We start from the raw sequence: 23,874 nt of genomic DNA, 5'->3' as shown, positions 1-23,874 counted from the left end.
ATATAGTTGGTATCAGTAAAATGTATAATCTACAATAAAATCTCGTTTAAAATTGTGTACGATGTCTAAAGTTACTGATAAGTCACATGTTTCCTGGCTGGCCGCAGCGTGTATCATTACCCTCTCTCGTCCGGGCGGTAGAAAGGAGCCCTCAGCCAGAGCAGCAGCAGCCAACTTGCTATCTGTAAACTATGCCGCCGAAACATAATTTCAGCCAATCAGCGTCATCCGATCTGATGCTCAAAGGGCGCCCTGTCAGCGCCCTGTGTGTCTGTGAGTTGTTTGGACTCGTATCCAAGGTGACGCCACAGTAGTTCTCGAGGATGGCTGCGTCTGCAGGTGGATACGCTAGTGGATTGCCGGAGCTGTAGATTAACATTTACATGCTTATTGTAGTTGTAAGGGCAATGCCTGTAGCACCATGGAGCATATGTGTGGGCTGGACCTGTATTTTACAGAGGGGTGCAGTTGTCGATTCTTGTTCAGTTTTCATCTTCCTCACCCTCCTGATTTTAAATGGGAATTAAATCATTTGAGTGTTCCCAAAGTACCAGTGTTCTGCAGTTTGTGTGGGCCTACTGTACTGTTGCACAGTTTTGGAAGATTCATAGCTAACCACACTGAAGATTATGGATTATCTCATATTTTTAAGCCTCAATTTGTCCCCACCCCCTAACATCACTAGAAGTCATAATTTAAGGGGTCATTTCTCAAAAATGTCTTCCGGGGGAGGATCCCCCCCGGACCGCCCTAGTATGGTTTGGTCCCTATTTCCATAGCCCCACCAAAAATATTTTCCACCAGCCGCCACTGCATATTACACATTAGTCAGTGTGTACCAGTGTTGTAGTCAAGTCACCAATTCACGAGTCCAAGTCAATCTCGAGTCACCACTCTTCGAGTCCAAGTCCGAGTCACCAAGGGAGAGTCGTAATCGAGTCCGAGTCCAAGTCTGAGTCACCCAAGGAGTGTCCAAGTCGAGTCCGAGTCATCATTACCTGTGTTCGAGTCCGAGTCCAAGTCCAAGTCACCCAAGGAGTGTCCAAGTCGAGTCCGAGTCATCATTACCTGTGTTCGAGTCCGAGTCCAAGTCCAAGTCACCCAAGGAGTGTCCGAGTCGAGTCCGAGTCATCATTACCTGTGTTCGAGTCCGTGTCCAAGTCCAAGTCACCCAAGGAGTGTCCGAGTCGAGTCCGAGTCATCATTACCTGTGTTCGAGTCCAAGTCCAAGTTACCCAAGGAGTGTCCGAGTCGAGTCCGAGTCATCATTACCTGTGTCCGAGTCCAAGTCCAAGTCACCCAAGGAGTATCCGAGTCGAGTCCGAGTCATCATTACCTGTGTTCGAGTCCAAGTTACCCAAGGAGTGTCCGAGTCATCATTACCTGTCTCCGAGTCCAAGTCCGAGTCACCCAAGGAGTGCTCGAGTCCGAGTCCATGTCTGAGTCACCTAAGAAGAGTCCAAGTCAAGTCAGAGTCACAAGTCTTCATGTATTCATCTTCGTGGATATATGTGTTGAAATGTAGCTGCTCCTCTACATTACTTTTATCCTGTCATGTTATACTAATCTGTTTGTTGAACTGCTGTGAAGCCAGTTTGGCTACAATTCTTGAAAGAGGTGCTATACAAATATAAAGCTTATTATTAATATTAATATTATTATTATTTTAAATGACCTTTAATATGTCTAACTACATTTAAAATGAGTTACCTTTTAGAGAAGTGATTATATTTGTATGCCAATATTTTCCTATGGTAAAGTTTTAGTTTTGCACTTTCATTTTGATAGTAATAAGATCGGGACTCTTATTTTGAAGGAACTTTTACCGATAAAGATTAAGCCCCAGAAAGCACAGTATGGCTACTTAACATGCAAAATGACGTCATTCTGCATGTTAAGTAGCCATACTGTGCTTTCGTGTTACCAGCTGAATCTTCATTTATTGATTAGATCACGTTACTCTGATGATAGTGTTCAACACAGCCTATATGCAGGGGTGCACATAACTGGTACGCAGGTACGCATGCGCGCCAACAATCCGAAATGCGTACCGTCTCTTGTGTCACAAAGCTCATTTGTGTACCGACGTACGTGTGAAGCTTTTCCAGAAGGCGGTTAGATCACCGGACGACAGAGTCGGTCTCCATATGCACAGACAGGGCTGCTGTTAACGTCGGACTGTACCAGGGGCGTCGCCTGGACCTGGAAACATTCGGGGCTTAGCCCACAGTGGCGGCGCTACAGTCAAATGTTCTACTGCAAGACTCCCCACACGCAGATACACAATTGCGCCATCTGGTGTCACAAACGTGTGCCTGCATTAGCTTTGTTTCGGCAATGGATTGTGGGAGATTCTCATAGCACATGAGGATCTGTTGAGGGTAAGGTGCCTGTATTATGTCGGTGGACAAAATGTATGTTTTTATTTTATTAGGACAATAATGTACTGTTGTGTTAGTTTAGTTTAATATTAATTGTTTAATGCTCACAGTCACAGCAACATGTTTTTTTGTGTGATGGGCTATTTGTTTTATTTGATTTATCAACGTGATCATCAATAGCTAATCTGAGCTAATAAGCTAATGTGAGCAGCATGGTGCTATTTCTCCAACAGAACCCAGCTCACGTGACCTTTTATGCTGTCCATTGAAATGCAGGTATGTGAGTTTTGTACACCAGTTTATTTATGTTTAATGTTTCACATTGCTCCACATGATGCCTTGACTACAAAGTCTTCCATGTTTCTACGCTTCTTCCTCTGTGTCACAGTTTCAGGAATATCAAGATCATTGCACAGGGCATTGGTCTTGTCATAGACCTCATGTGCTTTCTCGTTACTTCGGTAACTTTTCAGTGTGTTCTCAACTGCTGTCTTGTAATCTACTGCCTGCACCAAGTCAAGTGTTTCTTTCTGCAGGTATTTGTGCAGGCCCTGAGTGGTTGAGAGCAGTGTCTGGAACATGACAGCATGTAGATGGTACTGCATGTTCAAAGCTTGCTTTCCAGTCCCTTTGCTAGAGGGGCTGAAAGGCTCCCCAAAGTCTTGATCAAAGCAGGGAGGTTGTTGACATGCCCAGCGAACAAGTTGTTTGTCCCCTACCTCTAGCTCTTTCTGAAATGTTTGCAATCTCTGATGGTGGACAAGAGATGTGGAGAAGAAAGAGTAGAGACACTCCAGGAGATCAACGCAGGTATGTGAGTTTTGTACACCAGTTTGTATAAGTTTAATGTTTCACATTGCTTGTGAAAAATATACTATCACTATACGATCACTGATGTTTTGTTGTTGACTGGACACTTATTTTGTAAAAGAGATAGCATGTGAGGATCTCTTAAGCAATGCAGGTTACATGTCCTTTTTATAAGCTGTCCATTGAAATGCAGGAAAGTAATCACCAGCTCTGAGTGATCTGTTGCCGAGGGGACACTACACCGGAGTTACATAAGCAGAGATAAAGTGCTATTTTGGGGGGAACTCACCTCCTCTGGGGTCCCCCAGGAAGATTTTTTTTAAATATTGAAGTTAAAAGCATCAATCTTGTGCACTTTGAAAGCAACATCAAGAGATATACATCTCTTAACACCCATATGTATAAAAAAAAATCAAAGAATCAGAATCAGAAACGGGTTTATTATTTAAAAACACTTCATTTTCCAATTAAATCATAAACTATGTCAAATTATTAGAAGTTGTTAGTAATCAGATTAAACAGAAAAAAGGGATGGAAGGAGGAATTAATAATCCCTCATCACTTGCTGCTTCCCTCATCACTTGCTGCTTCCCTCATCTCTTGCCGTTTCCCTCATCACTTGTTGCTTCCCTCATCACTTGCTGTTTCCCTCATCACTTGTTGCTTCCCTCATCACTTGCTGCTTCCCTCATCACTTGCTGCTTCCCTCATCTCTTGCTGTTTGCGGTTGAAATGATCTCTTTTGCTGGCCAAACATGCTGGATGGAAAGCAGTGATGTCTCACTTGCCTTGGCCCTGTATCTGCAGTCCCTAAATCAGTCATGTTACCCGTTGACTCTTGTCTGTTCTGGTGTTCCTGTTCATTGTTGTCTCCATTGTCGTTCTTGTCTGTTGTATCTCCTTCTCGTGTGTCCCTTTCTCCTGTTTTCCTTTCTTCATCCTCTACTCTGTTTGGCTCATCTGTGATGACTGTGTAGGTAAACACAAACAAGTATGTAAGTCAATCAGTTTCCAGCTCTGTCAAATAAATGAATTTCAAGATACACAAATTTGTCTTCATTAAAATGAGTGTCACCACACTGTCACAAAATGTAATACTAACCAATTGAAAATAGTTACATGTACATTGGAAACCTCTTGTAGATAATCACTGTTAAGAGTAGTTATCTGCCAATAGGACAGAATCATTCCTATACAAATGCAGTTTGAGTAATTCACTTAATATATTCACTTCACACTTTAATATAGTCATTTTCACTTAATACTCTAATATAGTCATCTTTCTGCATTCAACACTAAGGAAAGCTGTACAATTTGACATGATAATGAGGAAAAAAGGCCTCCGACAATGCAGATCATTTGTTGATGATATCAATTTTAAGATGGGGGTCAAGGCTTAATATTTGGGAGCATAGTGTCCCTTGCCCCCTTTCAGGAGCCCCACTGGATTGGCTTTGATCTGAAATATTTGTATAAAAAGCTTGTTAGCTGGCTGTCCATCTCATAATGTTCACTTAGAAACTAGCTGTCAGTAGGAAATATCAATCAGAAGAATTATAATTTGATGCAAAAATCTGTCACAAAAAGAGGTTGCACATTTACATTCAGGTGTTGTTATGGCAACGTCAGTGGCCACACAGCCACATGTACTGCTGCAAATACGTTCAAACATGCTGTCGACACGTACAACAGTGGCAACTATGCCACCATTTCAGCTGACTTTTTCTCAGAAATACTGTCACATAACATCCATATATTTCAGTGCTAGGTTGATGCTTAGCTAAGCTAACTATGTCAACGTAGCTATAATTTATGCTTTGCTTACATGTTCGCATAACTTGTAAGATTACTGACATTTACATACCTTGTTCACCTGGCTCAGGTGGTGGCTCTGGGGTTGTTGTGTGAGCCACCACTTGAGAATTGCCATCTTTTTTATTAAAAAAATGTCTATTGTCCATCTTCAGAAACTCCGCGTCCGCGGCTGACAGTTTAAAGTGTAAACACTGTCAAAGAGGAGAGGTACGTACGTGTCAGCCAATAAAACAAGTTTATTTCCATGCAACTCTGATTGGTTTGGTGGTGTCTTGCCTCTGTTGCATTCACTGAACACGGGAAATTACAATTCTGCCGTCCTCTAGGTAAAGTACGGTTAATGTATTATACCCCAGGCAACGCCCATGGTCTGTACAACAGAATTGTGCAAAAACTACGCCAACCGGCTGCGGAGGGAGACTCCCCCCCTTCACTGGAGAACTGCGCTAAAACAGCTGATCATAACAGTCACGCGCTGTGGTCACGGAGTACTCCACTAGCCAGCCCCCCCCCCCCATTGATGGTCGCGATACAGAGGGCTTCATCAAATAACTTTGAGTGGAGCCAGAAGTTGGAGTACCAAACACTGACTCCAGGTACTCATCTGAGTACCTCACTGAGAAAGTTATGTGCACCCCTGCCTATATGTCTGAACTCGATCCTTAGAGTAATGTGTTGCGGAGACTTCTCTTCAATATCGTTTCCACATAACGAGCATTTTGTGCTGCTCTTTTCCAATGTGGAAGCAGAATGTGTGAAAGCATACAGCACAATGCGGGGTGTGTCTCTAGACATCTTTAGACTGTACCAGCGGGGCCCAGTACTTGAACTCGCCTTGCAGGTGCACACGCCAGGATAGAGGACATCAGACTCCAGAGAAAACTTGCTCAAGTCCGAGTCCAAGTCGGAGCGTCAATGTACAAGTCAAGTCCGAGTCATCGTGGGGGGAAAAATTCACGAGTCAGAGTCCAAGTCATCGTACAATAGTTCACGAGTCCGAGTCCAAGTCATCGTGCCAGAGAATTCACGAGTCCAAGTCTGAGTCGCGTCAATCAGTGCGCGAGTCCGAGTCGAGTCACGAGTCCCGAAAATCGACACTCGAGTCCGACTCCGGTACTCCATCTCTGGTGTGTACAGCATATGACCCCCTCTGCAGTGGCGGCTGGTGGAAAATATTTTAGGTGGGGCTGTGAAAATGGTGACCAAACAATACTAGGGGGGTCCGGGGGGATGCTCCCCTGGTAAAAAACAATTGAGAAAAGACCCCTTAAATGATGACTTCTGGTGATGTTAGAGGGGGGGGAGGACAAATTGAGGCTTACAAATATGAGAAGACTGATCAATACCTCCATAATCTTCAGTGTGGTTAGCTATGAATCTTCCAAAACTTCCAAACACCTTGTCCTGGACATAGTTTCTACAGTATAAACCGTGCAACAGTACAGGAGGCCCACACAAACTGGGGTTACACCGGGGCTTTGGGAACACTCAAATTACTTAAAATGATTTAATTCCCATTTAACCTGTTAAGGGGCTTTATTCCCCCGTTTTTTTTCTCACGAAACTGTTTCTCAAGGCTTCTTAAAATGTAATAAACTATTCAAGTGTCCTACTCATTTAACGGGAAGAAACTCAACTAACTGACGATATGAAGTATGTTTACCGAAACAAAACACAAGTCTCACAAGAAGCGTCTAAATGAGCCCTGAGCGATAAAATGCTAACGCACTCGAGGTATAAATCAATCGATATACTTATCGGATATGCACAAACAAGCTTAGCTAACAAGCTGAGATTCCACAGATTCTAGAAATATAAGTATCATCACTGAGCGATCAGAACTCGCGACAGGGGAAGCAAATACAGACATCACACGACGTAGCTTTTGGTAGCAAAACACGGAGATATGCTCACCTTTAGCTGTTATTCTGATCAAAAACGAGAACAACGCGGCTGAAGGTTAATCCATAGGTTAATCCAATGTGTCTGTCACTTTGAAAAAATTTATGATAATCCATAATTCCATTTTTATGTCAAAAACTGAGTTTTCATATTAACTGCTAATGATAGCTTCCAGAGTGTATGACAGCTTCCTGTTTTGTCTCCTTGGATACGAGTCCAAACAACTCACAGACTGCACCGGGCGCTGACGCAGATTTGACGACGCTGATTGGCTGAAATTATGTTTTGGCGGCATAGTTTAAAGATAGCAACAGTTGGCTTCTGCTGCACTTGCTGCACTTGCTGCACTCTCGTCTAGGCGCTGTGCATAGCGCCCAGACGAGAGAGGGTAATGATACACGGGCAAGGCCAGGCAGGAAACATGTGACTTATCAGTAAATTTAGACATCGTAACACAATTTTAAACGAGATTTATTTAAAAATAATGTGAATGTATATGGGAAGGAAAGATCCAGCAGGATGTCATAAAGCCTCCATGTGTGACACCAAACATGAAAACATAAATGTTTCATGCACCTTAATAGGCTTTATTATTTATTAATGATATGTTTACTATGGTGGCAGGCTGACTGTGTTTGTATTTAGATTATTACAGGGCTTTCTGTGCGTTTGTTAAAGGCCTGGAGAGATTTCATACATATTTAACTTCCAGCTGTGTCTAATGTCATGTTTGAGGGACAAAGGCTATATTATACCCGAACAAAGTCTCCTTGTGCTGCGCCTGCATGATGGCGGTAAAAAATCTGCAATTGAATGTAGCTATTGTTTCATGGTTTCTATGAATTTCTAAGTGGCACTTTGCCGTGATATGCATATGACAGTGGAGAGTGAAGGACGAGTTGAGGAGAGGTCTCCTCTGCAGTGTGCTTTCTGAACTCTCTCAGCTGCGTCATGCCTCTGCACTGCTGATGCAGCTGCACAATGCTGAGGAGAGGATCTCTCATTCTGGCAGCATGCTGGGCCTCACCGTCACAGGGCTCGCCTTTACCCGGATCTGTCACGTGTTATAGCCCCAAAGCCGGAGTCGCTATTCCTATTGCAGCCATTTTGATTATAGAAGTATACCGTATCCGCTGGTAACGCTCAGGAGAGAAAGAGGGTCCGAATGATGCAGCTAAAGGCGACTAATGTCTGGTGTGATGACGTTTAGTCTGTACGACAACTAGGGATGCTCAGATCGATCGGCCGCCGATCGATATCGGCCGATACTCACTCTCTACCGATCGATCGGTGCTCTCTAAAAATGATGATCGCGAGAGCCGATCGCATGATGTAAAATGATGACGTAAAATACATGACACTTTTCTCTGTGCGCGGCAAAACAAGCTGACAAAATGGTTTCACCGGTCTGGCAGTATTTTAAGGTGTCCGAAAAGGACAGTAAAACGTGTGTAGCAGAAATCCTGCAGCTCCACCCGCTGTGACGGACCGGTGAGCGGAGCAAAACACACACTAAGAGTTAGACCTTACACTGATCTACCTCTGGAACAAGCTAAATTAGTTATAAATATATTTATTATTCACTGTCGGGTCACTCACTGGATCAGTGAGCTGCATGATATACTGACAGGCTGTCAGGAGAGAGGAAAAGAGAGTGATTCCGCTCATTTCTCCCGTGTTATTATCCAAAGTTGAATAATGTACTTAATTTTAATGTAATACTGTAATTATGTTGGTCGTTGTTTGTGGAAGCGCCAGTGAATGAGCCCCATTAACTGGGCCCCATTAACTGAGTTTTAAACATCACTTTAAATGGAAGATCCCCACAGGCCCCGCCCACTCGATCGGATCTCTATGTACGACCCGTAGAAGCTTTGGCATTTGCAACAATCTTTCTGTTAGCAGGTAGTTACCAGACTTTGACAGGAGAAATCTGTAGAAGTACGATACATTTAAATCTCTCTTGTGAAATAAAAATAATTTTCCATTAGTACAAGTTAAAATATAGAAGTCTGAATAGAGCCCTTATCATGAAGCCGTAGAGAGGCCATCACTGTGAGGACACGGCTCAGAGTGCATCGGAACTCTGCTTTGGGAAATGTTTCTCTCAGCAGAATAATATTTGCAGTTTGCATTAGTAACCAGGCTGCCTTTTAGCATGCTCACATCTACTGAAACAGTGGATTTGACGAGCCATAGGTGCGCTTCGGCACAAATAACACTACAGTTCTGTTGGTATGCAGGCTTGAATTAAATATTGATAAATATACATGCCTTGATGATGTAATTCTTTATAAGGCCTTCTTTTTCAATTGTTTACCAGCGTAGTATTAAACAAAGATAATATCTACGTATGGGAAATATTTTTTTTTTGTCTCCAGGATTTCATTCCTGCTGCTCTCTATTGAGACACACAGCAGACATATAAAAGACACACCTGATGCTTTGAGTCTCTTTTTATTTGAAAAGGTCATGGAAAATGTCTTATGCAAGAGAGATACAAATATTGGTTTAACCATGTCTACTTGTGATCCTGGCCATGTCAACAGGTTGCATCTGCTGAGTGCTTTATTAGTTTTTTGTTATCAAAAACGAGAACTATCCAATATGTCCAGAGGCCTGTACTACGAAGCCAGAGTTTCGCTTAGCGGTAACTTCAGGGTAAACTCTGGGTTTCCGGTCCTAAGACGCTGGTTCTCTTTTTACCGGGGTAGATCTCCATGGTAACTTTTGCTGAGCGGCTAACCTGCTCCGGAGCAGGTTAGGTTGCAGGCTAAGAGATCAACTCAGTGAAAGCACTGACGATACAAACCATTTTTACCAAAACAAAACACAAGTCTCATAAGAAGCATCTAAATGACCCCTGAGCGAAAAATGCTAACACACTTTGGCACAGAACTCAAGATAAAGATACCCTTATTACGTATCGTAGCTGTACATACAAGATATCCGATTAAAGCTGAGGGTCCACAGATTATTTAGGTATATATATCATCACTGAGCGATCCCAACTCTTGACAGGGGAAGCAAACACAGACACCACAACACGTACCTTTACGGAGCTTTTACGGGAGATCCTCTCAACGTAGCTGTCAATCTGATCAAAGGACGTGTTTAATGGCATTAAAACGAGAAAAAAAGCGGCTGAATCGTTTAATCCATAGGTTAATGATGTTTCTGTGGATTTGAAAAAATTATTTGTAATCCATAATTCCATTTTTATGTAAAAATTGGAGTAAACGTTAGCTGCTAATGGTAGCCACCAGAGTTATTGCAGCTTCCGGTTTTGGCTATGCGTCAGTCTAACACACACACATTACCAAATAAGGAGTATGTGGGAGTTCCCCTCGATTCCATTGGCTCTGACAGTTAGAAAGAGATGTCAATCAGCAAAATCGACCAAGGAGGCCGAGAGATAGGTCAAATCCACCCAAATGACCCCAGAAATGTTTTTTTTTTGCTAAATCTCTCTAAAAAGGTCAGATTTCACTTGTTTTGCATCAATCTTGATACAGGGTACTTATTATATGTTGTAGTTTGGATTCCTAAAGCTTTTAGTCTACCATCCCATCATCCAAGGGTGGTTTTCACTATAAGTACTTTTTCTTTTTTTGGACGGACACAATCATTTACATTTTTTTACTGTGTTCAATCTGAATTTGCTTTAAAATAAAAACATCTATATTGATTCTGACACTTCTACATCCAACTCACAGGTGTAACCTTGCTTTGAGAAAAAAGATTATTAATGTAACCCTTTTAGAAGGGAAGATATGGTCATTTGTTCTGGGAATCGGTAGAAAACGTTTTTTCCCAGAGTCTAACCGTTAAAATGAATCCTCCGACCAGCGACTGTGGTCTGTTGAAAGGCATACCATTCACACTTCTATCAGCCATGTCCCAGAGCAAGGGCTGTGTTATCCACATGTTCCAGGCAACAACTGTCTTGTTAATTGATCACCACCTAAACTTGGCAGACACTGGACCTCATAAGGTTTCATCTTCATTCTCTCAGATTAAGCTTGGCAAGAAAATCTGGTCCATCGACAACAATTTCAAACATTCAGATTTCACTCCTCTGATCTTAAGTGAAACATGTATATAATTTGGACTTTTGTCAGAAAAAACAATGGGAAGACTTCATTGTGGACTGGGTTTATTTGAATTATCTCTGGTATTTAATAAGCTAAACAATAATGAAAAGGTACACAAATAATGAGTGGTTCAGGGGTGTCCAAACTACGGCCAAGGGGGGCCAACTGCGGCCTTGGGTTTATTTTTAATAGTTAGTGGCCCTCAGTGAAAAAAAGTGTGGACACCCCTGGACTAGGTGATCCTCTGTACATGATGTGTACAAACCATATTTAAATACAGCAGCATGCTCTGGAAGAGTGTTAGCAGTCCACACAGTGTGTGCTGACAGAGGAACGTCTGGCATGGTGCGTGTAGGTTCGGTTCCAACACCACATGCGGCCTTTTCCTCCTCACACCGGCACATGGAGGGAACCTGTTACAGGACCTTGCCATCGCTGCCCCTCTGCTTCAGCAGCAGAGTCCTCTGAAGGGTTGGGCGTGGCTGGCAGTTTCTCAGTTTATTCAGCGGTAAGGTTTTAAATACAGGCCACCGCGCTCGAGTGCACGACTGAACTTCTGAATAAAGGCTAAATGGACCTAAGAGCTGAATGGAATTCGAGAGATTAAGCAAAAAGCGAGGAAGATTAAAAATGAAAATAGAGAGCAGGATAAAAGAGAAAGCCAGGCTGGAGCTCTAACGCCTGGTCTGCACTCCAGATGTAATGAGAGACTGTGATTCTCTTCAGGGGAAATGAAGCCACACTTGGCGACCAGCAACTGCCCCAGCACGTTACCAGCTAACGCGCCTGTAAGCACACAGAGGAGCCGTGGCAGGCTGATCAGCTGAGAGGATCTGTGTTGCTCCTGCTCAGAAGCACCCCTAAGATGACATCTCCATGGGCCCTGTGCACGTGTGTCGCTTTCACACCTCATTTCCTCCCTTGACATCGCAGCAACAATGACCCAAAGGCTGCTTGGCGCGCAAACATTCCTATTGGTGTTTTAATGAAAGCTGATGGATTGTGAAAAAAGCCAAAAGGTTTATAATGAGGGTGTAAAAGAGAAGCAGTGATGTGGATACGCTTGTGATCATGTGATCAACAGGGAATGGAAGTGTGACGTCATCAATGGAATGCGTCCTGTACCCACCCGTTTGTAAACCTGACATGGGTCCCCGAATATTTCATATGTTTATATTGCCGACAGGTGTAGACACCAACTCCCAACACTAGAGCGGACCGACAGCAGTGACAGTGATCGGTAAGACAGATTCATCAATTAACCCTTTTTTTATTACGCTCCTCCATTTGTAGCTATTGCTTCTCTTTGTATTGACGCTATCGTTCACATATGGCCACGACGCCCCAGAATGCACTGCGGTTCCCACTCCATATAGCTCCGCTCTCGCGTGTTCGTCTGTCTGTCATGGCCTGCATCCATCTGGGCTTCAACATTTACTCATCTGTAACAATAAGTGTGTTTCTCAGGAGAGAGACATGTCCTCCCTGTCCTCTGGAAGCGGGACACAAAGGCAGACACTGTTGAGACATGTCTCTGCGCTGCGAGGTGGAGGCGTGACGCTGAGCGGAGGAGCAGCTGACTGTGAGCCGACCAGCGGACACCCCGCCAGCCCTCACGATGTCATCCATTGCTACACTCTCCAACTTCAACTGATGAGACATTGTGGGGGCTACATTTAATCAGTTATGTGAAAACACCGTTTCAAAAGCAGACTTATTTAACTTGTTTAAAGGATAGAGCGCACAACATGTTTTGGTTTACACACAATCCTGCACGTACAGTTTTTCCTGGTGCATAAATGCGATTGTTGTTCATTTTTTACCATGAAAGTAAAAAAAGGACATTGGGCATCATGATAGTACGATTGTGTTTGGTAGTGGATTTGTATATTTGTGTACACTTGTTATGTATGTCAGTTATACTGATACACACATCTTGTGCTCCTTGAAATACTTTGTAACTACATCGTACCACTATTCTGTTTGTCATGGATTTATCTATTTTCTAACTATCTGAATTAAAAGATGTATTAAAGGGCACTTTCATTTGCAGACATTATTGTAAAATCCGTATTATGATTTCCTGGCACCAAAGTGGACATACTCTGTGGGTTTTTGTCTGAGCCCCAGTGTTAAAGCAGGGTCTCTGCAGGAATCCTGAAGTCAAATATAAGACCTTTTTAAGACCTTTTTTAAGACCCTTTCCATACATTTTAAGACCTCATCGCCACTTGGAGTTCTAACCGGTTACCTTGGCGACACACTTTACCTCACATTGACTACAGACAGTATGGATTGTCCTTCCTCCTTATCTTCCAACCATTTGGACGCAGACTTGCATTTCCCCATAACGATGTTGTTTAACAACCGGAGTAAACGGGCCTTCGCGCGCTATCAAGCAGTGCGCGTGCGATGTCCTGTTCAGATGACGTCAAACCCAACGGGATGCCATCAATAAACTCCACATAATCACACGACACACCTACGCCATGACTACATTCAGGCACACCGTAGAACACAACCTCTCTGGACCATTCATATACTTACTGAAAACAAGCTACAACATGTAAAACCTTGGAAAATGCCCTTTAATACTTTTTAATAGCCTTCATTTTCACTAAATTGATTTATCAACTTTTAATACATTTTAAGACCCCGCGGACCCCCCGTAAAGCCAAAGATATATACAACAGTTTCAATACAAACTTATTGTCATCTTAGTGTCAAGTTATTGTCTCGGAGCTATTGATTTGTCACAAAACAGTTGACAAAAATGTAACCATTGGCTAAAGAATACTGCTGTTTCCAAAGGTTAGGAATGAATTAAGAAACAACAAATAACAATGCATTTATCGTTCAAGTAATTTATCTAGCGAACTCCTGCTGCATTTGCTCCATTTCTCCTGTACATTCCCTGTAAATGTCATAAGACAGCAATGTACTGTAAATTAGGGCTGCACGATGTATCGTGTCGTGACGATAACCGCGATATGCGCATGCATGTGATATTCATATCGCAGGACGTGACAATTAAACAAAAGAAATCTTAAGTAAGCGATTAAGTAGGCAAATTAACTCAAACACGTCATGTTACAATTATTTTGCTGCTTGCTACCAAAGGAAAACGTGCGCGGCTTTCATGTCAGGGACCTGAGTGAGTGACATGCAGGCTCTGCACGCACAGCAAACCACCGATCACAATCACATCTCCAAAGCTCACGGACCGGGTGATCAAAGGTAGAAACACTGAGTAAAGTAGTTTCAGGTGTTTCTCCAGGCAGGCAGTTCGGCGCTGCTAACCGAGCTAGCTCAGCTTGTTGCTCTGATAACTTAAGATCCAGACGTCCGTGACTAAAATCCTTCATCCGGTTAAATATAGTTAAAAAAATACCAATTGTATAGCATTACAGTTCAAGAAAGGATGGTTTGCGGGGAAAAAAACGGTCTTTTCTTCAATTCCTATATTTTCATATCGCAATATATATCGCAGGGGGGGGGGGAAATCACAATGTCATTTTTTTCCAATATCGTGCAGCCCTACTGTAAATGATTATTTTCAGGTATAGCCCATAAGGCTATCCAAAAAAAAGATTGCTCGAATCTCAGCTCTTCGTGCCGATACAAATGCTTCAAAAATAAAATCATATGGGATGTCAGGACCTGAAATCTGGGGTCACAAGTCGAAATCGTCTCATTCGAGAGTTCACAGTGGTTGGGTCAGTACAGTGTACTCAGAGACTGACACAAGCCCCTTAGCATCAAGCAGAAAACATCAAGCCCAGATAGTACCAAGTAGAGCAGGGGTGGGGAACCTCCGGCCTCCGGGCCGTATACGGTCCGCGAGGTCATTTATAAAACACACTCAAAAATCTAGACCGCAAAAAATAATTAAACAAGCGAGTACTGGTTTTTCCTGTCCAAGCTCAGTGTCCTTGAACACAACACAAGCCTAACGTGTCATCACGTGGTATACGTCTCTTATTACGGGGGTGTAGTTCTGACGGAGAGCACCAGAACACCGCTCCAAAAATGTCAGCACCCATAAGGAGCCGTACACATGCCGCAGTTTCTGCGTGTCTGTGTCTTTAGCTGAAAGCCCAGTGGCGATCTGTTCATCTGTCATACTGATCATACAGTCAATAACTTTGTTGTTATTAGTATCTGGTTAGCTAGCTATGCTAACGAATATAAGAAGCTTTTTCTACAACCAGTGAGGTAAAGGCACATCTTTATATGATCATTATAGTTATTAAAAAAGAAGAGAATAGATGAAAAACTGGTATAAAATACTATATGACAGTAAAAAAAAGTTGTTATTAATAAAGAAGAATACAGTTTAAAAGTGGAGTGATTTGTAAAATATCCATAAAGAAAAAGAAGATCTGCTTCCAGTTCTGTTTCATATGGGTGTTGAGAGATGTGTCCATAGATCTCTTCATGTTGCTCTCAAAGTGCACCAGATTGATGCTTTTAACTTCAATATTTAAAAAACATCTTCCTGGGGAGCTTGCCCCGGACCCCCCTAGAGGAGGTCAGGTCCCCCCCCACTTAAATCATGTTCACATGGATAGGAAACTAAATACATTTGCACACATCTTGTGTCCATATCTTTCTGTTTGGTGGTCATGCCACAACCGTGCACGTGCATGCGCGAGTCATGGTGAGATATCTGGACTAAGAGGTTGCTGTTTCTTTGCAGAGCATGAAAGAAAGGCCAAATGAATGGGCTGTGATTTCAGTTTTTTAAGCAGAATTTGAGGTCAATAATCTGTACGGCCCTCGGAGGATGTTGTAAAAATTGAAATGGCCCTTGAGAGGAAAAAGGTTCCCCACCCCTGAAGTAGAGGGACCAACGTGCTAGGGATGCCAGCGATTATTCGATTATTCGTTACAGTCTCCATAATCGAATATTATTTTTAAAAATCGATTTTTTAATTTTTTTTATTATTTATGTATTTTTTGTAGCTGTCCTCGTCCCTCCCAGGTAGTGCTGCGTACCTGGACTCACATTCAGGTTCAGGTCCGGACTCAAGTCCAGAGGTTCAGGTTCAGGTCCGGACTTATAAGTCTGGACCTGAACCCATGGCTTGTGTCAAGTTGTGCGAGTAACTAAAGTGAACTTATTGTGAGCTAATTATCAATTGAAATTAACTCATAAACAACTGAAATTCAAACTCGTCAGGTTTATTGTGCTCCCTTCCAACTTGTGTCTACATTTCTCTAAAAAGTACAAATGTAAAAAAAACACTTTTTTCCACTTAGTCTACAAATGACTTATGACAGCAACTACAGTGAACTACTACAAAGTTCAATATAATAATAATGTTTACATTATACAGTACATACTACATACATAGTGATGTACATACATACTGTTAGAAATTAAAATCAATGTTGATATGGCGTAATTTTGAATTAAATACACTATTTAATTTAAATCAGTTTTATTCTGAAAATCCGGAAGTTCACACTATTTACTTAATACTTTTATTCTGAAAATTCTTCACTTCCGGTTAGCATTAGCATGTGGGGAAATGCTACGTCTTCAAACCGTGAATCGAAGGTGAAATGACATGTGATGTTGTACACTGAGCACACTGGGATTAGCACTCATTTATTGACACTGAATCACGTTTATCAGGGAATGTTTAAATAACCACAGACACCAGAATATACGTAAGTGCTAGTTTTTTTGCGAGTCCAAGTACCGGTTCCTGACGTTCCGGTTTTAACCGGACTTGAACCGAAACTTTTTACAAGTCCAGTACCGGTTCGGCGTACCGGTACGCAGCACTACTCCCAGGTTATCTTTTTAACTGGGAGTGGAATTGAACTCAGCCCGCATGAGAGCGCGATACATAGTGAGGAGACTCCAGAGGTGGTTTATTCGCCTGTGCATCGACCCCTCTCTGTGGCTCCGTCATGTCTCCAGATCCAAGGAGATGGCAGCTCAGCTGTTTTGCGCCCTAACCCGGCTTTTATGCCAAAGGTCACAAGCTCTTTTAGATCGAGAGGGATACCTTTGGATGGCTTCTTTCCTCCTCCTCCTCACACATCAGAGGAGGAAAGCACATCTCATCTCCTCCGTTCCGTGCGCGCGCTGTCATGCTCGGCCAGGGCCGTATCCAGGATTTCCTAAATACCGAGGTCCAAATATGTTAGGGGGGTTCGGGGGATACCCCCCGTGATTTTTGGGATTTTCATGATGTATAGTTAGGTGCTTTTTAAGTCCTGTGGGGGGTCACACATTGGATAATATATTGATTTCAAACCATGTCAGTGGGCTGCAACATAAATCATTTTTGAAAGTGTGATGCATAAGAATCAGTTGACTGTTACTATTAATGATCTGGACCTGCAGAAGAGGCTAACATGATCACAACACATTGTCAACATTCACTTTCCATGTCTCTCTCCTTTCCATAACCTGCAGCCTCTCTTCCACCTTCTTTAGTCTCTCTGTCCTCTACTCTTTCTCTTTGTTCAATCTCTCCCTCCTTGTTCACTGTTTGCTCCTCCTCACTTGTCTCCTCCTCACTTGTCTCCTTCTCACTTGTCGCTCCTGCCAGTGAATTAAAAGCAATTCAGCCGTTTAGTTCATTTCACTGGTTTGTTTGCACTATTATTTTACTTGAAATCTGTTTTGTTTGATTCTCAAAAGAGAACAAAGATGTAAGCAAATTGTGTTTTATACAATTGTATGTTATTATGACATCATAACTGCAATATATGTATGTTGTTTTAAAAGTATGCCTATTGTCTATATTGTAAATGAAGACTATTGTTATAGATATATAGATAGATAGATAGATAGATGGAGTTATTAAGCCTACATTATTTTGTGTGACTGTACCTGCAGTTCCTCTCTCTCTCTTCCGTACCAAAGCTGAGCTTCGACTGACGTAGTCTTTTCATTATATCTGAGTCAGTGTAAAAAGAAAACAATACAATGTTATATCTTCAATGTTTTTACTCAAATTGAAATGAAAGAAAAGCATTATAACGCTTGTTAAAAGGTAATCCTTCTGACATTGGATGAATGTAATTAAGGTTAGCTCTCTAGCTAGTTTATTCACGCAATGTAAACCAAAGTATAGCCTATAGCTGCAATATAAGTTAGTGTGCATGTTGTCGGACGTCCACTGACTAACGTAGAGCGTTCACACAGGATCTGCTGGTCCTATGACGTCCTGATGAACAGGAACACAAGCAGCCCGCTGGACTCAGATCTCTAGATACCTCATCACTCCTCCGCTGCTCCGGTTCAAGTCCGGGCTGCGGTGGTTTGCTGATTTGATACATGTCGTCTTCTTCTGTTTGCTTTAACAGAGGCTACGTACTTATGCAGCGCCCCCATCGTCAGTAAATGGAAGTACTACAAAGAATCCTGTTTAGCGCAATTATTTCACAAGTTTAGTTATATACACAACTCGAAAAAAATTACAGAGGTCCTCAATGACCTCAATGTCCTCGGTGACCTCAATGGTGGATACGGCCATGCGCACGGCTGCTTTACGCAGTTCCCAGCGTCTGTGTGTGCATTACAGAGAGCGCTCAATAGGGCAGCCTCTGTCGGCACAGCGCCTGTCACACGGGATGTGTGAGGCTGTGTCACAGGCGTATGTCTCCTCTGGGGTGGATCCCCCGGAGAACATCAAAGCGCACGGCACCAGAGGAATTTCCTCCTCCACGGCGTTGCACGGAGGAATGACAGTGGAAGACATTTGCACTGCTGCATCTTGGTCTTCCCCCTGTTCTTTTATTTTGAAGGATGTCTCCCAGTCCTCTCTGACACACTCAGTACTGAGTGTCCTGTCAGAGTGAGTAATGTCGGGGACTCAACTGCGTGCCCTCTCTCCTGCCTGTCGGCACAGAGAGCTGCCCTTTCCCCCTCTTTGATCGTTTTAACAAGTGGGACTTTGGTCTCTACTTTTTATAAACGTCAGGTAGCCTATTTAGCCTACCTTCTTTCCCGTATGGAGAATATTCATTTTTTAAATGCTATATTCCCTGGGAATGTGATGCTCCATTTATTAATTGAGTAGGTGTGTTTTGTACTTCTGGTAACGGACGGACCAGTGGGGCGTGGACTACATCCTGCTTCGCCCTTAACCCAATAGCGATAGCCTTAGAGGGCGAAGCCTCATACGAAATAGAACTGAGGTTACGTACTGTAACCCAGCTTCTATGAGTATAGGCGCAGCCCTCTAAGGTTCGGGCCCCACTGGCTCCGTGAATAGCTGAAGAAAAGCTGTTTGTGTGGGAGCAGATTGTAGGGACTACTTCCTATTTATACGGAAGTGAGTCCGTAGGTGGGGCCCACGTCATAGGTGGGCGTGGATTAAGTCTGTCAGTGCTGCACACGTGCAGAGGGATTACCCAATAGGATAGCCTTAGAGGGCTGCGCCTATACTCATAGAAGCTGGGTTACAGTACGTAACCTCAGTCTAAATACTACTACCTTTCAAAAGAGATCATCCCTGCAACCTGAGGACAGATCCAGCCTAAAGCTTTACACATTCTATGTTTCCATGCACCTGCAGGCAGTATCCTTGGGAGGTTATAAAGCAGGCAGCTTTGTGTTCTAACACTAAGTGGAACATGCATTCTGCCAGCTGCTTCCACTGCTCAAAACATAGCAAGCTTGGTTCTGAAAATAGGAATAATATATCAGTGTAAATTACAAATCTGCATTCCGATATGATTAATTACACTATTCTTGCCGACACAATGTGTGCAACGGATAGCTGGTTCGGACTCTATCAGGTTTTATGGGATGAAGGCATGATACCCATTATTGTTTTAAAAAGGTGATAGAGGTCCAAGAGCAATTGACTCGGAATACAAAAGGAAAAGAGGAAAAAACAAGTCCTGAGGAGGCTGTCATTATAGGAAGCTAAAGAGTGGTTCAGGACTTAGTCTTAAAGCCCGGGAATGAATTAACACGTTACCTTTTGCAGTTCCCTCGTCTCAAGGTTAACGGTTTTTGAATGTGTTTGTGGTTATATGCTGAAATAAATTCTGAAGGGATTTTCAAGGATTGTTCTACGACATAAAATATGTCAGGAAATACCGCAACAGCGGTTGCTAGCAAGTAATATCATATCCTAACGGTAGCTTTTTACTTCTGGAGATTGAATTCAAAAATCATAAAGTGGTGTTAATACGTGGAGATTATCAGAGTGAACAAAATGCGTAAGTAACATAAATGTTGTTTAAACCACAGAGATTATTTTCTGCAATAATCCAAAATCCTATAACTTTTTGTTCAAAGAGCCCTTGCGATGCTAACTCCCGGGTCATCACTGCACCGCTCTACTCAGAACAGGTATCTAACCTGAAGAATACACAGAGGGGATATATCATATACGTCTATGTCATCGTCCAGAAAATACACCCAAACAACACCTCTGGTATCAAGGTAGGCCAACACACTTCCCCTGTTCTGTGTGGGAAGGGAAATGCAACCTGGTGCTCAGAGGGAACTGAGCTCAGTGGTTCCCAACTTCCCATACTGGAAGTATAAGAGCCTGCACCCCAGAGAGAGCCACTGTCCATCATAAGAGCGATGTCCTTGGTGTGACAGTCAGCAGCTTACAGATGCTGATGGTGACAACAGGAAGTGAAAGCTAAGCGTCAGGAGGATAACAGCTCACACACACCGCTACCTGTCTGACTGTGTGTGTGTGTGTGTGTGTGTGTGTGTGTGTGTGTGTGTGTGTGTGTGTGCGTGTGTGTGTGTGTGTGTGTGTGTGTGTGTGTGTGTGCGTGCGTGCGTGCGTGTGTGTGTGTGTGTGTGCGTGTGTTTATATTTCACTGAGAACACGTCGCATTAAAATAGCCAACCAGATAGCCTTTCATATAGGGGAAAGTAAGCTAGCTAACAGGCTAATCACCTTTACATACAAGATGTCGATAATAATAATAATAATAAAGATAATAGAAATAGCTGAAATAAATCAAAGTAAGTCATTCCGTTTCATAAATAGAAGCGAGCAGAATGATGTACAATGGAAACATTGTGTCTTACCAGTTTACACGCGTCTTGTGACCCGCAGCTCTATATTCCATTCCGTTATGTAGAAACGCTCTGACAGGACGCCGTGCTCTGCTGTGATGGCGTTAGCTCTGTAGGGCCAACATGAACTGCTGCTGCCTTCACGGGCTGCCGGAAGTATCACACTCAGCCTTCCGAAAGCACAGGTTGTAGGTTAAATAGAATATCTGTGGAAATAAGACAAGGAACGTTCGTATTGTTATTATGAGACAAGCTGCCGACTGTGATGTTAAAGGGACATGGGATGCTCAAGTCATGATAATAATTGATGCTGTATTTGCGGATTTATTTATCAGTCCATTCCCTATGACAGGAAACGCTCAATGTTAATGTCTCTTTTGGTACATGTCTTAACAAATCAAATACCTGCCGCTTTATTACTTTTGTTTGGTAATGTGTTGCTTTAATAAGCCCATTTGATTTGTCCTGACCATTCAAAATCCCGAGCTTTTCAGAAGCAAATGAACAGCGCATAACGGAGCCGCTCCAATCAGAGAACAGGGGAGATAGACGGTGGGTGGGACAGGGGTGGAAGTGGTAAGCGTGTACACCGTTTTTTCCCCAATGTTTATTTGATGCAAAATTCTATAACTATAATATCCTAGACTTTGAAGAACTTATAGAGGCTTTATAAAAGAGAGGATAAAACAAACAAAACATCAAGTTGCCATAAAGGTCTCTTATATAAATATAGTAAGACATAAGCTACCTAGGCAGTTCATTTGTGTTGCAAGGTTTAAAAGTTACATTCCTGAAAAGTCAGTTGAGTAAAGTTAGAACGATATTGGCAGATTCGGATTTCACGGATCAATAACTCATGAACAAAACGTTATTCACACACAAATGATGTCTCCTATGTACCGTGGTAAGGTTGACAACGAACTACAATCACATGTTGATAAAAAAAAACAATATGCGCCGTCCTCCGAGCTGGACACATTAAATTGGTCTCTTTCAGCAGCCGGAGAAGAAACAAGTGCTCAGGGACCGTCTGCAAAGTGCAACTCCGAAAAAAGAAAATACAATAATCTTCAATAGCGTCACTATTATACAGTATATTTCTACCAAACTCACTACACACATCAATAGTCTCCTGGTGGTTGGACTACAGCAGAGAGTTTGGAAGAATGTGCTTTTGAATAATTTTGGTGAATACTTATAGTGTAAAATCTTCAATAAATATGGTATAATCTTCAATAGCGTCACTATTATACAGTATATGTCTCCCAAACTCACTACACACATCAATAGTCTCCTGGTGGTTGGGCTACAGCAGAGAGTTTGGAAGAATCTGCTTTGGAATAATTTTGGTGAATACTTATAGTGTAAAATCTTCAATAAATATGGTATAATCTTCAATAGCGTCACTATTATACAGTATATGTCTCCCAAACTCACTACACACATCAATAGTCTCCTGGTGGTTGGGCTACAGCAGAGAGTTTGGAAGAATCTGCTTTGGAATAATTTTGGGGAAGATTTATAATGTATTATAACATACTGTATATACAATGTTACACATTGTATATAGGCTACAGTATGTTATATATAAATTAAGACATGAAACAACTTTTTCATTAGCTATGAAACAGTAAAATGGTCACAATCTTATGAACGACCCAAATGCAGCACTCGAGAAACCAAACCAAGGAGTATTGGTAATGAACTTTATTTGTAATAATACCAGAGCAGAGGGATAACAGAACAGTATCAGCCGGATGATGGGCAGGAAAACGAACCAGAGGACAGCGGGCAGAAGGTGAGTCAGGGCCGGGCAGAGGGTCAGGGAGCAGGCGAGGCGGTCAACGGAGGTACAGGCAGGATCAGGGATCAGGCAGAGCAGGCAGAGCAGGCAGGTCGGGGACAGGCAGGGTCGGAACCGGGTAGGCAATCTAGTAACACACGCGTGAAAGACTAGCATGAAGGCAAAGTACGATCTGGCAACGGGTGTGTGTCTGGTGAGGGTTTAAATACTGGTAGTAAAGCTAATGGGTGCAGAAGAGAAAGACAGTGAGCAAAAACGTGGGTGTGGTGAACAGGTGAGACAGGTGAATGGAAAACTACTGGTGAATGATGGAACAGACAAAATAAAGTTAACATTGAAAAATAAAAAATGTCAGGCTTTTCACCTATCTTACTGTACAATATTAATGAACAAATCCACAATCTAATGTCAGACATGGAAAACATCATGAACATCTGTGACTACTTTAATCTGTAATTGAAAATATATTTAACATCTTAATTAAGAATATAACAAGTTAAAACTATGGACAGGTGATTATTATGTCACGATCTGTCTTTATGGTGTTGTGTCTTGTCTAGATCTGTCTGTGGTTCCCTGTCGTTAGTTTCCCTGGTGTGTCTGATTACCCGATTGTGTTCACCTGGTGCCCCTGTGTTTTCTCCTCCCTCCTCACCGGTGTCTTGTTTGTGTGATTAGTCTTGTGTGTATTTAAGTTCTGGTTTTTCTGTCTGTCTTTGTCGTTTTGTCTTGTGTCATGACTAGTTCGTCGGTCAGTGTTCTGGGTTGTCTTTGTTTATATCCCTAGCCTTGAAATAAAGGAATTTTCACGTTAATCTGCATTTGGGTCCTACCTGCTTCACACACCGTAACATATTAATCATTACTTCAGTTGCCCAAAATCTTTAGCAAAGCTTTTTTCTGGATTTGTATTTGTTTTGTACAAAATTCAGCTTTCATTTAGCCGATTTCAAATCACTGGCTGGGCTGGATTTCCCCCCACATGCCGTTTGTAAGCGCACTACTTCTACTGTGGTAGTAGTTCAAAGTACAAGCCTTACCTCCCCAAAT

At 42.4% G+C, this 23,874-nt stretch overlaps 1 protein-coding gene across 5 annotated transcripts in view; it reads right to left on the bottom strand.

Moving 5' to 3' along the window:
• fynb (FYN proto-oncogene, Src family tyrosine kinase b) overlaps positions 1-21,226 on the bottom strand; it is an 83,734-nt gene extending 62,508 nt beyond the window's left edge. For 3 of the 5 annotated variants that reach the window (XM_034075695.2, XM_034075692.2, XM_034075693.2), the window contains exon 1: positions 21,033-21,226. The gene's annotated coding sequence lies outside the window, so the exon portion shown is untranslated. Of the gene's footprint in view, positions 1-17,855; positions 17,923-21,032 lie in introns of all 5 variants that reach the window. The other 2 variants (XM_071201874.1, XM_034075694.2) reach the window with 2 other exon arrangements.
• Positions 21,227-23,874: the final 2,648 nt, after the last annotated feature.

Source organism: Pseudochaenichthys georgianus, chromosome 24 (assembly GCF_902827115.2).
Source record: "Pseudochaenichthys georgianus chromosome 24, fPseGeo1.2, whole genome shotgun sequence".
NCBI classification, from domain to species: domain Eukaryota; kingdom Metazoa; phylum Chordata; class Actinopteri; order Perciformes; family Channichthyidae; genus Pseudochaenichthys; species Pseudochaenichthys georgianus.
This window is presented reverse-complemented; position numbering and strand designations above follow the sequence as displayed.